The sequence below is a fragment of the Opisthocomus hoazin genome, chromosome 15, assembly GCF_030867145.1.
Source record: "Opisthocomus hoazin isolate bOpiHoa1 chromosome 15, bOpiHoa1.hap1, whole genome shotgun sequence".
NCBI lineage: Eukaryota > Metazoa > Chordata > Aves > Opisthocomiformes > Opisthocomidae > Opisthocomus > Opisthocomus hoazin.
Genome location: NC_134428.1, coordinates 1,454,914 through 1,469,295, shown reverse-complemented (window position 1 = coordinate 1,469,295; position 14,382 = coordinate 1,454,914).

Here is a 14,382-nt window from a genome sequence, read left to right as displayed (position 1 = left end):
GATCAGAACACTAAACCGTGTAGAACAGGACCTACGTATCGGTCAGACCTGAATCTCTGCCTGGTTTCAAAACTGCTTAGGAGGAAGATAACTCCTGGAGAGCCTCACAACTCAGCCGGTGTGGTGGTCTGCCTGAAAGGACAAGACTGACCCTTAAGCAAGACCTAGACGTGGTATTTACATGACCGCAGATGCAAGCATCACAGAACAGAAAAGGGATTACTCCTTTGTGTGACAAAAAGAGTATCCAGCCATGTCATGTGTCTGTCCTTACTCGTACAGCTCTCAAATGCTGCTACAACAGGTCAAAATATTTGAATACAGTGATGCCATCCAGGGAAATGCATTTCCTGCCTAACAGGAAAAAAGAAGACAGCACTAATTCTGCTTCGATTTCCCTTTCCTAGTTAAGAAAAACACACTAGTGTACAAAAGGCCCATCAGTTTTAATGCATCTACTGCATATACTGCAGCAATACCAGCTGTACAGTGTTCAGATAAGAAACACTTCTTTTCCCCAGAACCTTCATTGCCTTAGAAATACAACAAAAAAGAAGGCTACCAGAAGTGCCTGACCCGCACCGCAGTCAGGCTGATGCACAGCCATCTACTGGGAGCACAGAGCCTTAAAAAGCAATGAAAACAACCTGCTGGGTCCCAACAGGATGGGCAGCATTTCTTGCCCATGAAGAGCGGTTTATCAGCAGCACCTCCCAGCTTCCTGAGCTGCTAGCAGCATCCTCACCGTTTCATTTGGAATGGAAAAAATGCGCATGTAAAGCATCCTTACTGGGTGTCATTCAGTCTAGAAGATAAGCGGATTCCCAGGACTAAACCTAACAGCACACTCAAACCAGGCCAACTCCATGAACAATGACTTTTCCTTACTCTACAGACAGTTCATTCATCCCATGGGATTAAAGAGAGAAAAAAAGATACCTGTGCACATGTTTCTTCCGGTGATGTGGTGCTATCAAACAAAATGGATAGGCCTAGCGTATAAACGGGGAACTTCTCCAGGGCATGTATTGCTGCAGGTGCCAGATGAGACGCTTGCCCATATTCTGCCTCTCCAACTAGTAAGAACCGTGGCTTCCAGGACGTTGGCTGGTAATTAGCGTTTCTAGAACAACAACAAGAAAATACGTCTAAAAATGAAGTGGAAGTGATCAATAGGCACACAGATCTTCAAATGTTTTTCCTATCTATCTATCTATCTATCTATTGAAATACTCTCCATATTCCAGCACCATATTAATATCCAGACGACTATCCGAGCCCATTTTGTTACAAACTTGTACCATACCTCCCCGAAGAAATCCTGCCTGGGTGAAGTAACAGCTCTCAAATCACACAGGGGGATTGTCCAGCTAAACACACACACGACAAGCGGTCAGGAGCCTGAGATGGGCAAGAATAACAACTCTCTCTCTCTCTCTCAACACACCCCAATCTGGATCTCTTCACCGCCCGTACACACCAATTTTCAGTAGGTCGTGAGCTGAAGTAACTGTGAGATCTCTACACCTGTCAAGTGTAGCTCAAATTTGGCCATGGAGCTAGTGGGACGCAAGGAGCAGAACAACATTTCTAGAGAAAAATCACCGTGGGCACTGAAACACGTTTGCTGTATCTGAAGAAGTACACAAATGGATTGGTTGAATTTGAGCAGTACTCTAAATAGGCAGAAGACTTATATCTATTCAGTCAGAAATTCTAACTGCTTAATCTTTGAAGCGTGTATTCATTTCCTACTCCTCTTGCTCGACTAGCATGAAACACATTTGTGAAGAGCACTTGTTTTTTCCACCACAATACTGTTGGACATTTGCTGGCTGAAATCCAAGATCCTACAGACCTATTCAAGCTCTGCACGTCAGAAGATTTTCTGGACAGCACAGCAATAGATACTGAGAAAAAGAACTGACCCAACAGTGATGACAACATTCTATTTCTTCAACCCTTGGCTTATATGACTTCCACAGTAAAATGTCAAAAGATTAACATCAGCTTAGGAGGCTAAAGGCACAAACCACAGACATGGTTTAGGTTTTTCTCACGCTGTTGTAACAAACCATTTCTCTATTTTGTTTCTGCTACAGAATTGATGAATGCTTCAACGATCTTGGGAGGCAGAAGGGCAAAAGATGGCTACACAAATCCATACAGCTTTTATCGTTAAAAGGACAGACAGCGCACTTCTTTGGTCTTGAGTCTTTCAAGGAATACCATGGATCAAATCAACACGTTAGAATGGTCTGTGGACCACTCTGACTTCGGAGGAGAGGGCTGGGCCGTTCACTTGGATGGTTTCTGGCCATGTACTCCATTAGAACGTTAGCACCCAGCTGGATCTCCACACTTACTTCTTACAAATAGTGATCAACGCACACGCACACATTTTACTCCTTCAGCTACCACCCATCACACCAAAACTGCTTTCAGACCCAGCCATCTTTCAAATGGAAACATATAGCTGACAAACCTTTACCTGCTAAAATGGAGGCATTTTTTCTGCTGTGTACCAGGCACTTGATGTGTTGCCTGACCTTCAAAGATTGATGGTGATTTCTCATCACTGTCAACTGCACCGTTTCTTAAAACATCATGGAAAGTGTCTGAAAGACAAGAGAGGTTGGTTAACTTTCCTGAATAGTCTGTATCTGGCTCCTGCATTAATACAGCTTCTCAGTCGGTGCTGGAGACCCCTTAGCTTGTAGTTCTTCATTTGAGGGCACATGTTGATTACTGAAGAGTTCATCCTACCACAGATCTAAGGAGATTGCACAAGTCTCCACAAAGCTGTCCTGCATCCCGTGATTTGCTTAAGGTGTATCTCGCTGGTGGTGAAAACTTGGAGGATTCTTCCTTAGAATAAAAATGACTGCGGACAAGGTCTGTAGTTCCTAGACACCTGAAAAACTCCACAAGGCCACTTCCTTCTGGAGCAGGCTCGCCCACTGGAAGTCGGGGAATTAAGTGAAGGTGGTGGCCGCAGACTTCCATTTGTCTGCGACTGGTGAGTCAGAACATACAGACCAACCCATCTTCTAAAGAAGGCTCCTCAAAGATCACCGGGCAGGGAGATAACGGAAGGCGGACAACGGAGAGGGGACACAGTTACCAATCCGCCGGCCTCTCTGCTTTTATTTTGCTGGTGGATTTCTGCCTCTCTTTTACCAACGCAAACCTGTCTCCCAGCTCTACTGCGGTTGACACTGGTAGGATATTCTCAAGGGATCAGCATCAGAACTCCTCAGGGATCTCCATTAATCAGCAGTGGAGTGAGCTAAACAACTTATTTGCTCTCACCAACAGACAGACTAAACCTGATCCCGGCTGATGCAGTTAGGAGCGTGAACTCACATGTGCTATGCAAGCCAAGCCCCAGAGTACGCACTACTAAAACATTTGGAGCTCACATGCAAGTGCACAGTGTGATCCACAAACATTTAAACGACGAGAATGTCGTTAAAAATCATGAGAGCTAAAACAGTATTTAGCTGAAGCCATTTAGATTTGTATTGTGGTCCTGACATTCTCCAGACAGGAATTAGAAGTATTCCTGGAAAGATGCCCTTCTCCCCCCCAATTTAGGTATTTGTTTTGAAGGAGGTGCCTCTCCTACATGAAGCCTTAAATCCCTCTCTACAAATGATACATCTCAGCTGCTGTCAGAAACAGGGTGCTCTAGCACAGAACGCATCCTTCTCTGCTGCTTTTTGCGAGGCATGTACAGCTCCCACCCAGCACTTCAGTGCAGAATCCAGCACAAAAACTACGCACGGTGTTCCTGAAATAAAGGCGTGCACACGCACGCGATAGAATTCTACTGTCATCGCGCCTGGGAGGTTTGTGTATGTCAGTTGCACCAGTCAGAAGTTTTTGCTCTGGCAGAATTTGAAAGAAGTGGACGTTACTGGTCTACCTTGCTGTTGGTTCTTCTCTAGCGCAAGCTCTGTGTGAGGAAATACTCTCTGCAAGGCTTCTAAAATTCTTGCTAGTGTGTTTTCCAGCAGTGGTTTTGACATAGGTGGTAGCGCTCGCCCAGCTGAAGCCACAGCCCTCTGTGAAGCTGGAACAGTCTTCTGCATCGCCATCACAAAATCCTTCGCTCTTATTTCAATAGAAGCGACATCTACCTGCAGTTTCTCACGACTTTGGTAGATCTGAGGACAGTGCCGGCGCAAAGCACACAGGGCAGCTTCAGCACACAAGGCTTTAATATCAGCGCCACAGTATCCTAATCAACAAAACAGGAATCAAAGGTTACGTTGGTCTCAGGCAACACAGAAGCCAAGGTTGCCCAAGTGAAACACTGAAAGATTCTGTATGCAGCCACAAATTGAGAGGTTCAGAGAGAACTGACAGAGTTACTGCACTGCAGAGAAGTTCTGTTACGGGGCTCGCAGCCTGAGACCCAGCACCTTGGAAGCAGCCTCCTAAGCAAAGCTCTGCTCCTGAGGAAGATGCCCAAAACCCATTCAATGTTCTGAGAGACAAAGAAAATGAAAAGAAAAGAAGCATCTGACTTTGTCTGCCCGCAGGGCGAGCCAGCTGCCTCACTGCCTCGCCCTGCGGCAAGGCACAAGAGCTCGGGGGCTGCCCGGTAGAAGCTCAGGTTCCCGAGGACTCAAGTCACGCGCAGCGACTCACTTGGTTTTCCAACTTACCAACGCATTTTTCAGCTAGCTCTTCCAGAAACGTGTCCAAAGGTTTAGGGGTCCAGTCTCGTGTGTGAATCTTGAAAATATCTTTTCTAGCCTGGAAACAAAATGGTTGCCTTTGAGCTTGTCCTAAGTTTTCCCTTCAAATCCAATCATTCTAAACTTGTTACAGTCAACTTTTTTCCTGGGGGCCTGCAGCCAAATAAAAGGCATTTATAGCTTCCATAAAATTTCGTTTCCACAGGTATCAAACTTAATGATCCTGAGGAAAAAAAACTGTAGTCAAAAGCTTCTCTGCAATCAGCGGTTTTTCCTCACAGAAAATTCTCTCACATTTCTCTGATCTTAACAAGACTTTCACTGAAGGATTTCTTGCTACACAGAATAATTATGGCAGATTTCTAGAATTCCTCCCCAGCAGGGAATCACACTACTACATCTGTTTCATGGCACCTCCTCTGCTGTCCCGGAAACCAGATAAAAGCCGGGGACAAAGGTTTGTGTTAAATACACTCCTTGGTGCACTTCTACTGGCCTTCAACCCAACAAGCGGTAGTAAAACAAGTAGCAGTGACAGCCAGAGAATAACCACAAAAACAGGGTTCCGGTTTCGCACAGTATCTTCTCCCCCACACGTATTTTTTGCTTGCTTGATACATATTTTTTCATTGCTTAGCTGTCGCCATTGAACTAGAAGCTTCCCAAACCCTGCACCTGGGCAGTGTACCGCATCCTTCTCCAACTCCCTGTTAGGAAGTGCCAGCGAGAAGGTCAGATCCGACAATACGTGATTGGGGAATGAAAAATTTGAATTTGCTCCAGCACCAGCCTCAAGAAGAGTTCTTTGTCAGCAAAAAGGAATACTTGTGCACACACCACGCCTTTCATTTTCAAGATGAGACTGCAGTAATTGATAGCTAATTCAGACATTCATCCTTACTTACACATTTCAGGGACTAGCAGCATCCCATTTTCCTGGCTGGTCCCAATCAAACCAAAACTAGTTCTAAAACCAACTCCCTGTTGAAATCAGCTGAATCCTACATACTCAGTACCAGATCTGCCCTCCACAGTACGACACCGTCTCTCCAGATAGCCCTCCTTTGCCCAAGTTGCGCAACACTGATAGTGACTTTAACTGCTCCATGATACTGCATTGTCAGGTAGCTCTAGCATAAAGGTGGACTTGGCCACGTCAGCATTAAGGCTGAGCTGAAGTTCTGACCTCTTTATTCGGAAATCTGAAGAGGAACTCTCGATCAAAGCGTCCGGGTCTTCGCAAAGCCGGATCTATAGAATCCAGTCTGTTGGTGGCTCCGATGACCACAATTTCTCCTCTGCTGTCTACACCATCCATAAGTGCCAGAAGTGTTGATACAATAGAACTAACAGAAAAATTACTAGTTTAGTAAATTTTGTTCTGTTCTACACACCACCTTCTCCAGTGATCTCTCAAAAATGACAAGCTTTTATTGATGAGACGCTGATTAGTGAAAGATTCATTTTAGCACTTGAAAAAACCAGACAAGGTAACACAGAGCGCATGCTGTTATCAAGCTTAGTGAATTGTGTTCAATTATTGCTTAAAAATCATCTGACATTTTGTAGCACTCAGTTACTAGTTTTCAGGAGAAACGAGTGGGTCACATTAAGCTAAATAGGTTGGGGGCTTCTTTTCACAAAGATCAAGCAGCTTCTGTGTAGATACATAAAATGTACTACTTGTGAATGTGGTCTTGTCTACTGGACCGCACCGGAGCAAGACCATCTATCTCATCAAAGAAAATAATGGAAGGTCGCATCTGGTAGGCCTAGAAGGAAAACACAGGAATATCGACTCCAGTAAAACAGCGCCATTTGAAAGAGAAAATGCATAGAATACATGATGGTTGGAAAGTCATTGGAGCTAGATTTTTCACACTAGCATCAGGGATCTCTACTCATTGAGCTAATGCAGTAAGTGGCACGAGTAACACAAGACAGCAGCCTCTGTCAGCCCGCTGAGATGGGGTGACAGGGAGCAAATCACACCAGCAGTTCTTACAGCCATTTGGCAACCGCCGAGAACAGAGCCGGGACTTCATTCAATTACAGCTTCTGGAAGCAACCAAACAACCCTGCTTTTAGCCTGCATCTCTTTCCCTCTGATCTAAGGCCACCATCTCCTGCCTCCTGCAGCCTTTTTTGTGGCTGGACTGTTGGTTTGGGGTTATTTTGTGGCTGGGGGAGGGGGTTGCTTTGCGAGGTTTTCTCATTGGTTTTATTAACCTTTCCCAATACATCTGGAGATTTCAAGCCCCTAAGAACTCACTGAAAAACAAAACCCTGACAATCCCCTTTCAGTGACAAGAACCGGAAAAACACAAAAAATGAGTGAGTTCTCCTTAAAAACACTGACCACAGAAAAGGACAGTTACGACTTGGACAGAACACACAGCGCATTTTGGCCTTACCTTATCAAATAATAAACGAAGCTGTCGTTCAGATTCTCCCACCACTTCATTCAGGCAGTCGGCACCTTTTCTCATAAAAAAGGCTATTCTCCTGGCACCTTGGCTACATTCATTAGCAAGGGCACGAGCAACCAGTGTCTTTCCAGTCCCTGGTGGGCCATGGAATAGACAGCCTCTGCAATTGAAAGAAAAAAGATTCACCTAGGAAAAAAGCCTTGTGGAAAAGTAGCTCTTACTACCTCCACCCCTAAAACACCCAACTCTTCTCTCCTAACCGAAGCACTTCATGCATTAGACAGTGGTAGCAGCTCAAGTGTGAGAAAAGTCAAAACAGATGGAGGTTTTGTGTTCCTACACAATTCAAGAAGGCAGCAAACAAAAAGAGCACAGAGGACAAGGCAGATGTAGAAAACCTCGAGAATAGATGGCAGTGTCCCAGAAGGACCCTTCCAGAGCTGCTGACAAACTAACAGGGGTGCTTACAGCACCGCGGAGCCAAACAGGAACAAACGGCAGCACAGAATCGGAGACTGGGCTAACTCGCGAATCAGCAGCTCACTCTTCAGCGAGACACTGCCCATTCATTCGTGTGTCACAAAAGGCAAGATCTGATAGCGAAGCATTGAATTCTCCCTTGAAAACCTTGAAGTTGCTGGATTTGGTTTCCGCGGAATTCTAAAACTGGGAAGGTATTCTGCATTTCCAGATAAATATAGCCATAAACTGGAAAAGCCAATGCACTGCTGTTTCAAAGAGCATTTCAACCAATAACAGAGCAAAACACAGATTTCACTGTTATTTGCAATACTTTGAATGTTACTGAAAGCAAAGAATTTAAAGTTGCATCTCCATATACCGTGATTGAGTTTCTCAATCCTACTCAACCCAAGCACAACAAACACTACAAGGTCCTATCCATTGGAAAACTGATACTTCCACACTTCAAAAACAGAGTTGGTGGGAGAGCCAAGTGGACTTCGAAGAAACCAATTACAGTTGACTACCAGGAGATAATTCCAATTAGAATTTTTAGTTTTAAACAATCTCTGTTACCTTGGAGGCTGAAGTTTGAATCTCTCAAAGACTTCCGGGTAAAGCAAGGGAAAAACGACCGTCTCTTTTAGAGATGAAATGTGGTCAGAAAGGCCACCCACGCCATCAAATCGTACCTAAAGATAAATTCAACAGAACACATTGGATAAGTTAAAGAAAGCTGCAACCTCGATAAGGTTGCATCAGAAATTATCTGTCAGCACAAAGGAAATGTCCTGGGCAATTTCCAAATTGCTCCAGAGAAAACTGTAAACCAAGGCATCTGTAGGCAGCACGCTACTGAAGGCTTTCACCAACACTGACACAATGAACTAGAAATACTTACCGAACGATCTATTTTCATTGGATCCACATCAGCCAGACTTGCTCCGATTTCCATTTGATCCTGGTGAATTCCCTTTAACTCCTCTTCCCCAAAGTTAAGTGGAAGACACCTGATTTCAATGAAGGACGAAGAGAAAGGCACTTTCTAACTTCAGATTTTTGCTTTCAGCATCATGGCAAGGGAATGCAGAAGACCTTATAAATGAGCATAAACTTCCCAAATAGTTCAAAATACCTTCAGACTCTCTTGCATTTAATGTCCATGAGTAAATACAAGAAAATAAAATTGCTCCAGACATTAAACTGAGTTAATGATTTTAACACGAATAGCCATGCTAGTCAGCACAGTACACGCATGAATGCAAGCTTAGAACAAGTTCTTCCGGATGCGGAGACCGTGAACTGACATTGCTTTGTGTGATGGAAGAACCCCCCCCAAAACACACCGACATCTTTTAAAGATTTTTTGCTCCTCCATTCAAAAAGTTACAGCCCGAGTGGATACTTCTTTCATGCGAATTAATATCGTACAGGCTGCCAAGCACTGCTGGTGCGTCCTGAGAACTCTGGGGTGTGTGTGCCAGGGGACACACGTCAGAGACATCAGCCAGAAAGCTTCTTTGTTAAGTCTGTTATCAACATACTTTTTCTAGAGCATTTGTTAAGTAACAAAACCTCCATCATTTCCTCTATCACATTTTCTGTTATGGTGGTCTTCTTTCTGAACAAACTCAATCTAAAGCACAGGAGCAGTAGAATTTCACATTAAAAAACTACATAAACGTTTTCCTCCCCCTATTGCCACTTATCAATCAAACTGCTGATTATCAATCAATTCTAAAAATCCAGTTGTAAAGAGTCCAGTTACAGCTGTCAGTGCTGACAGGTATGATTAAATATTGCCACAGTGTAGAAAGTGTACAAGAGGAAAGTGTACAAGAGGAAGAGAATAACACACAGGGTTAGGCAGATGCAAGCTCCTCCCAGGTAGACCCCTCCCTCCCCTGTTCTCCAGTTTCATGAACCTCCTCAAAACTCTGCTGCGGCTGCGCTTCCTGCGCCTCTCCAAATGCTCTTCATCATCACATGAGGAAGAGGATGTGGAGCCACTGTTGTGGACTCTGTGTCTCTGTCCGCAAACATTTAAACAAACAAAACTTAATTTTTCTTAGGAAGGTAGAACGTTTCACTGTTTCCCCAAAAAATTTCAAAAAAATACCTACTCATTTTGTCCCATCCCTTCCTCTCACACACACACACAAATACAGAACCACAGAATCACAGAATGGTCGGGGTTGGAAGGGACCTCTGTGGGTCATCTAGTCCAACCCTCCTGCCGAAGCACGGTCACCTACAGCAGGCTGCACAGGACCGCGTCCAGGGAGGGTCTTGAATGTCTCCAGAGAAGGAGACTCCACAACCTCCCTAGGCAGCCTGTGCCAGGGCTCCGTCACCCTCAGAGGGAAGAAGTTCTTCCTCATCTTCAGACGGAATTTCCTCTGCTTCAGTTTGTGCCCGTTGCCCATTGTCCTGTCACTGGGCACCACTGAAAAGAGCTTGGCCCCATCCTCCTGACACCCACCCTTTAGATATTGATAAGCATATATTACGTCCCCTCGCAGCCTTCTCTTCTTCGGGCTGAACAAGCCCACCTCCCTCAGCCTTTCCTCGTAGGAGAGATGCTCCAGTCCCCTCACCATCCTCGTAGCCCTCCGCTGGACTCTCTCCAGTAGCTCCTCATCTTTCTTGAAGTGGGGAGCCCAGAACTGGACAGAGTACTCTAGATGGGGCCTCACTAGGGCAGTGTAGAGGGGAAGGAGAGCCTCCCTCGACCTGCTGGCCACACTCCACCTAATGCATCCCTCGCCCACCCCAGCCTCCCCCCGGACGCATACTCACTGCTGGCCAAGACTGTACTGGGGCAGTGCTGTTGGCTGGTACCCTTCTATATCCACCCCCATTGTGACGCGTCCCCTGTGATGTCACGGGTGTCTTAGCGCATCACAGTCTCGCCCGCCGGCCATTGGCCCCACCCCGGCTCAGCGACCCACAGCTGCCCTGGTGTACTGGTTGAGGCTGGCCTGCAGATCATGTTCTTCACAGGAGCTTGCACTATGCTTCATTCTGGAGATGTTATCACCTGCCTGCCACTCGGAATCTCCTAATCATAGAATATTCTGAGTTGGAAGGGACCCACGAGGATTCCGAGTCCAACCCCTGAGTCCACACAAGGCAACCTTAAGTTTGATCATCGAATCGCAGAACCATCGCATCATTTAGGTTGGAAAAGATCCTTCAGATCATCGAGTCCAACCGCAAACCCGACACTGCCAACTCCATCACCATACCGTGTCCCAAAGCGCCACGTCCACACAACTTTCAAATACCTGCAAGCATGCTGCCTCAAGCACTTCCCTGGGCAGCCTGTTCCAATGCTTGGCAACCCTTTTGGGGAAGACAGTTTTCCTAATAGCCAACCGAAAAAAGTCTCCTTCTCTGGAGATATTCAAGACCCGCCTGGACAAGGTCCTCTACAGCCTGCTGTAGGTGACCCTGCTTCGGCAGGAGGGTTGGACTAGATGACCCACAGAGGTGCCTTCCAACCCCTACTATTCTGTGGTTCTGTGATTCTGTGTGAAACCTCTCCTCGCGGGAGTCAGCTGGGCCGAGGGCGGCCTTGATGGTCTTGATGGAATAGAGTCATCTCTCTGAGCTAATTATTTTGCACATCTGTGGTTGAAAAACAGGAGGAAAGGAGCGAAGAAACAGGATGGGAAAACCCACCTCTTTGATAAGCGAGAAGGTCATGTGAACGGACACATGATGACCAATCAGAAGAACAAAGGAGCGACATGCCAAAAGACCCTCACCAGTGAGAATCTGGGCGTGGGGAACAAGGGGATATAAAAATGTTATGATTAGCCATTACAGTGCTTCTGCTGCTGCTTCTGTTTGCTTTTGCTTGCCTTGTGACTGCCGTAACTTCTTGTGGCGTGTCGCCACAACTAACGATGACACGAAGTTTGGGCTCAGCAAGTAACGATTTGCATTGTGCAATTAGGACTAGATTTACAGGGCACAAGCTGCATTTCAGGCCCCTTCCCGCGTCCAGCCTGTGGCTGGCAGGATGCTGCCTGGAACCAGGAATGAACGGGTTTTCCCGGCCGACAGCAAGCGGCCCCGTGGCACCAAGCCTGCCTGCGTACTCCGCAAGGCGATTTGGCTCCAAGTCAAGCCACAGAACTCCCGCGACACCTCCCCAGCCTCCGCGCATCTCACTACTGAATTACCTTTTAACTCACATACAATGTAGTTTGTAATGCTGCAGTATCACCTCCTGTTTCCAAAACAACATTTTCAATTTTCTTGTGTCCTGCACACTCCAGAAAGTCCACGTCACGACGAAACCCGACCTAAGGAGCAGGTTTTCTTGTGCTTATGAGCAGGCTGGAACTCACACTGCCTTCTCCTCAAGCCTGCAAGGAATTCATAGCCTAGCCTGCTATTCGCACTGACCTCTTTTCATAAAACTCGCGGGAAATGCACTACCTTGGTGAAGATTCTCTCTTCTCACCACTTCAGCTGATTTTGGCTGATGAGTTCAGCAGTTTTGAGGGCCAAGTTAAACACACAGTGACCAAACGCAGCCCTTCTCAGAAACCAGGTTGAAAAGGCAATCCCTAAGGAATTACCACTACTTACCTTCTCGATAGTCTTCTTTTTCTTGGCCTGATTTCAGCTTTGTCAACTGCCTACATGAAGAAAGAGGACAGAGGAAAGGAGAAAAGAATTCTTGTACAGAAGTATTCTATCGCATCATGCTGTATTGCATTGCATAGTTCCCCCTTAAGGCTGGGAACTTCACCAAGTTTACAACCCGGTGCTCCAGGTCATCCCAAGAAAAGCCTGGAGACAACAAAGAGGGTTCAGATCCCAAGTCTGCTGCGTACCACACACACAAAGTTTTCTCAGGACAGACATTCCCCAACCTGCGTGTCTTCCAGTCTCAACAGGGCAAGTAATATCTCGGTACCCAAAGTGGTGGAGAGATCTCCAAGCACTTGGGAGAAGATGCATGTTTTTTATACAAGCACAAGATTTTGATGAAGAACAGTGATTCTCGTTCCGAGACACTGGCACTGATGTTAACATAATCGTACTCCCCTGCAGAGTTTTAGCTGTAGATTTATCACCATGTGAATCCTTGGGCACGCTTTCGCTTTTCCTTTTCATTCTATAAATCCAACAGAGATTAAACACTTAGAAATACCTTGTAAAGTGTCTTTGCTGGACATTTTCACTTAATATTTCCATGCTTTTGTCAAAGCTAGAGTCTGTACAGGGTGGCATGCTTTTTCTCATTGATCTTAAACAGTGTCCATTGAAACATTCAGTTTTGACAACGAATGTTTGGACAAACACATGAGGCAGAAGCAAAGAAAACGGAAACACACCTCCAAAACCAAGCCCACACGGAGGGATTGCACAGTTTGGCATTCAGCGTCACCGCACCTTGCGTATGGGTGTGGATAGTTAGGGCCTGGCGGTCGGAAGATGTCGCGCTGTACGGAAAGGTAGGACCCCCCCTCCTCTCCTGATAGCCAGTAGCGTTTAGCCAATGAAGTAAGCAGACGGAAGTGACGCTGTAAACCTAAGCTATATAATGCTGTGCTACTTATCAATAAACACCATTTGCTGTCCACCACATTGGTGTCTGCGAGCTGATGGCCCAAGCGGCTGGGGGATAGGTTGCCATGCCGTTCCTGAACCAGGTCGCCACGCATATGAAGGCAACATATGGGAGGTGGCCCAACGGAACAGCCATGGATCCTGCCACACAGTTTATGGCAACTGAAAGAAAATTTGATTCTCATAAAATTCAACTTTTCTTATGCTGTTATCAATTTAAAAAAAAAATAACTGTCAAATGAACTGAGAGACATTTTCTCTGCTCAAGAGGCATGCAGACATCTTCAAAACAGCGTACTGCTTTGCTTTGACTTAAATATAGTTATCACGATCCTCCAGCATCAAGAAGATTGTCACCGTTACAAGCAAGACTCATCTTTACCTCAGAAAGTTACAGCAGTCAGTCTCGCTTTGTTTCAAGTCCGGTTGTTCTGACAGGCAAAAATATGCCATCGCAAAAGCTCTTCTGTTTGTGGAAAAAGGGTTTCTCCGAGATCCCGTCTTGAGATGGTGGATTCTGTGAAAGCCACCTGAGGTGCTACCAGGTCATTAAAAGAAATCACCTCTGAACTGCATGAAGAGGTTTCTAAAGCATTGACTTTTCACACGCCTAAACGAGATGGCTTGAAAACTTTGATTTAATATGCAGTGGACTGTCCAGCACCACAGACCACTTCAGAAAACTCTGTCGCCACAAGCTGGAAACAATGATAAAAGTTCATCAAGTTTTCCATCGTCTTCTTCTAAAGAGAGGGACTGAAACCTCTGGGAGATGTTCAGGTCTGCAGCGTTCCAAAGGCAATCACAGCGAGATGTCTCATAAAAATATGTACCTAGCTGTCGGACGAAAATATCAAATAAATGCAGCCAAACGTCTTCAGCTTTCTTAATAAATTTTAATATATATTTGGTATCTGTATAAATAAATATGTACAAGTAATCTATTGAATTCTGCAGATAACAAACAGTGCGTCACGAAAAGAACACCTTCCAGAGCTGAAGTCAAGTCTGCTGAAATCCACTGTCACTGTTTGCTCATGAAGGCTGCAATTTCTTTCTTCATTTCCTAGTAAGAAAAACAGACAAGCCAGCAGTCAGCGTGAAGAAAAGCTCAAGCACCCTGTTTATTTCTTCATCAAAAGAATAGAAAGTCTGTACATACATACAACTGTTAGGAGCATTTAGCAAATACATGT